This window comes from Lolium perenne, chromosome 1 (assembly GCF_019359855.2).
Source record: "Lolium perenne isolate Kyuss_39 chromosome 1, Kyuss_2.0, whole genome shotgun sequence".
In the NCBI taxonomy this organism is placed as follows: Eukaryota; Viridiplantae; Streptophyta; class Magnoliopsida; order Poales; family Poaceae; genus Lolium; species Lolium perenne.
Genome location: NC_067244.2, coordinates 180,764,491 through 180,768,280, shown reverse-complemented (window position 1 = coordinate 180,768,280; position 3,790 = coordinate 180,764,491). Strand labels below are relative to the sequence as shown.

At 38.2% G+C, this 3,790-nt stretch overlaps 1 long non-coding RNA gene across 1 annotated transcript; it reads right to left on the bottom strand.

The window, feature by feature from the left end:
- Positions 1-2,333: 2,333 nt before the first annotated feature.
- LOC139833798 (uncharacterized) lies at positions 2,334-2,974 on the bottom strand. Its single transcript, XR_011749359.1, has 4 exons — positions 2,905-2,974; positions 2,715-2,825; positions 2,544-2,613; positions 2,334-2,437 (listed from the first exon to the last, which is right to left on the bottom strand). It is a non-coding gene; the product is annotated as an uncharacterized lncRNA (long non-coding RNA).
- Between the last annotated feature and the right edge of the window lie 816 nt (positions 2,975-3,790).

The window sequence follows — 3,790 nt, the reverse complement described above, 5'->3', positions numbered from 1 at the left end:
CAAAAAGTGTTATTAAGTGTTTATTAACATTCTACAACTAATGGTTCAAGCCAAATTGGCCTAGATCAAAGTTTTGCCAAATGGCCATAAGCACATGTATGTGATGAAGTGCATTTTTCTTATTTTCTTATTTTCTTTTTCTTTGCTTCACTTAGGCATGGTTTAGGGTTTATTTGGTGTTAGATTGAGTTTGGTAAAGGTTTCAAACCATTAGGGTAAGGTAGGAGGGCATAGGTCAAAATTTGTCATTATGGCTATGTGCCACATATGCCTCTATGCTTATTTTTGTTTTATTTTTGTTTCACCTTTTATTTAATTGGTAGGTGATAGGTTGGATTTGTTGATGTTTTTCGAGCCCTCTAAATAAGATAGAACAAGGCATAGTTCATCATTTGCAAGGATAGCCATAGGCTTACATAGGCCTTTTCTTTTTAATTTAATTTGGTTTAAATTGGATGGTGAGAAGGAGAGTAAGGTTTAGGGTTTAGTGGCATCTAACAATGGTTCACAACCATTTAGAATAGTAGAAAGGGCATTGGGCAAGATTTGCATACTAGGGCTATATGCCCACATATGTCTTTTTATTTTATTTTAGTCTCTTCATATTTGATCCTCTTTGGTTTTGAGAAGGTTAGGGTTTAGGGTTTTGTAAATGTGTTTAATGCAATAAACAAACAATCATGGCAATAACACAAGGATTAGGTATGAGCACTATGCATAGCACCATATTTAAGAAAAGTTTTTATTGGTTCTCATTTTTGGAAAAGGGAAATTCATTTTCTTCTTTGTTTGAAAATTTGGGATGTTACAAGAATGTAGCATCTTGTTGACTTCAAAACTATTATCGCACAAAATTCTCTCTTGTAATGTAATAGACCAAAAGCTCAAAAGTCTTATGCTCCCTCCAAAATGCTAGCCGACGGTTTTAGTAATTTCAACAAAACTGAATAATGTAGGGGGCATCTCTAGTATGTGGTCGTTAGTAGGACTATATCCCTCACACTTAGAATATTTTTAAAATAACATAACAACTAAAAAAATATAAATAAATTACATACATATAGGTAAATGTCCCAAATATTTTCATATTTATTGTATTTAGTAATGGACCCATAAAACATCATTGATTAACTAAAGAACTATGAATTCTTAAAATAGATAAGGGTAATTTTTGCTTGTTTTAATAAGAGAACAAATATTTAAATTGTTCATATTGTTTATACATTACAAAATAACTATATATAGTTCGTTTGTACAATAAGGATTAGTCTGGAGGAAAATATTTGTTATGGAACTACTATATTTACAATGTTCTAATAAATTATTGTGAAGTGTGAAGCTTTTAGATTAATCGTATTTTTTACACTTCACAACTATCTAGAGTTTTTTGTGGTAATGACATAATGTTGGAGAAAAAACGTTTGTTAAGAAATTATTGCATGAAGTGTTTGAATTTTTTTATTAGAAATATAGATAAATTTTAACATAGAAGGGACGCAGTTATATAGACACGTGACTACTATGTATGGTATTAATGTATGGCAAACTATACAAAATAAAGATTTTCACATACATTGGCTGCAACTATTCTCAAAAATCATACTAATCACTAACGCAGAATATCTAGATTGCTTACATGCTTATACTAGTGGAAAACGGGGCAATAGGCCCGGTCCATTTGGGCCTTTAGACCCGGTTCCTGAACCGGGACCAACTAGGCGGGACTAAAGGGGGTACCCTTTAGTCCCGGTTCAAAGATAAACCGGGCCTAAAGGCCTCAACACGTGGTGCGACCAGGGAGCTCGCGCTGGAAGGGCTTTGGTCCCGGTTCGTGGTACGAACCGGGCCTATGTTTCTCTGCCGCGGCAGAGAATTGCTATTTCTCTGCCGCGGCACAGATTTGGGCTGTACCAGCGTTTCTGCCGCGGAGAAACGATCTGTTTCCCTTGCCGCGGCAGAGTTTCAGCAATGCATATATATATCATTCAAGAAACCACAAAAAATCGTCATGAATATATATAGACATCGTCAATAGTACACGACATAGTCAACACAGTACACGTAATGCATGCATATTTACAATACAACTTTTGCTGAACGAATATCCTCCGCCGTCACGATCTTCCGATAGTGCTCTCCACCTGGGGTAAGGACCTCGGTAATAAAGAATCCCGCGATTTCCTCTTGAATTGCTTTTATTTGATCCGCTGTTATGAGAGTGTCCCGCAGGCGTGTCATCTATATTTAAAAAAGGAGATCAATATATGAATGGAACTCAATACAATAGATGGTACTAATTAAGATTAATTGTGAAAATTTGTTATCGTACACGTGTGTGGTGTATTTGGGCATCCCCACCCTTGGGACAGGACATGTCACGCATGAAGGTGCAGACGTAGTATCCACATAAGTTATTCCCTTTTTCCTGCCTCATACACTTTACGAAAAAATAGTTCGATCAAACTAATAATCAAGCATCGTATTGAAAGTAAATATCATATATAAAGTTTCACGGACATAGCTATATATATAGTACTACTTACAGGGTAATCTCTAAATGTAAGCTCCGGTTTCCATTCACCCGGAACAGTATTGATGAACCGTTTCCAAGCCCTGCCCGGCAAAAAATAATGAGTAAATGAGTAATTGATTAGTTGATGATATCTTCGAATTAGAGCAGATGAAGATGCCAATACGAAATTGATTGAAACTACCTCTGGAGGATGGCAGCCATGTCCGCCCATTCCGCATATTCTGTACGTTTCGAGTCCATGACGTTTACGACTCCAAGGTGAAGATCAATGATTAGGAGAATAAAATGGAAACTGCACAAGCATAGCTCAATGATTACGAGAATAAAGTGGAAGGTGCACAAGCATAATGTATGTTATATATAACACTCACTTGAAGTTGTAGGGAAAGAATATATCCTCTTTGTCTGCTTGCTTCTCTAAAAACATTACGATGTTGTCCTCGGTGTCCTTGGCGAAGTCTCGAACCGTAACTTCATGAACTGTGTTTGGGTCTATGAACCCCAGCGGTAGGAGCTTGCCTCTTTTGTATTCCAGCTTCTTCATTCTGCATAATTAAATGTATAGCGTACACAAAGAATATAATGAGGATAATTGTTAGTGCAAATGAATGAGCTACAAACTTAATTACACAAATAAATCACTTACAGGCAGTAGCAACTGATGACAGATTTGTCGAGGGTGTCTTGATTGAATAACTGAAACAGTTCTTCTAACTCAATGTTTATCTCGTCTTCCCCCCGGAAGTAATGCTCATCTCTAAGATACACCGTGAGGTACCTTTCACTTCTTCGACAGGCTTTCAGGTACCAGTCATGCAACCTTCGCATCTGAGTCCCTAGACGCGCGAGCTCGCCAGATTTGACGAGATCAGATCCGTATCTATACTTGTTTACCACTTGAGCCGTTGGATAGTAATCTTCGTACTCAACTGATGCTCCCTGAGCTCTAGCCGCCCGTTCGATCATCGATGCCGTCTCTGGATCATGATATGGCTCCACGATGAAGTGGGGTGCGGCCTGAATGTCCTGCTGTCCAAGCTGGGCGACTTTTTTTGCTTCTTTCATCGCTCTAGAGGACTGTCCAAGAGAGCGGTCATAATCAGCTCTCAGCTCAGGTCTCTTCATTCTCGTCTCGGCAAAGTGCTTCACTGTCTGCGGTGGAATAAACATCTTCTTCGGCGCAGTTGCAAGAAATGCCTTTTGCTCTTCAGTCTGCTCATGTGGCAACAACTGCGAGTCTGTTCCCTCATTGGAGTT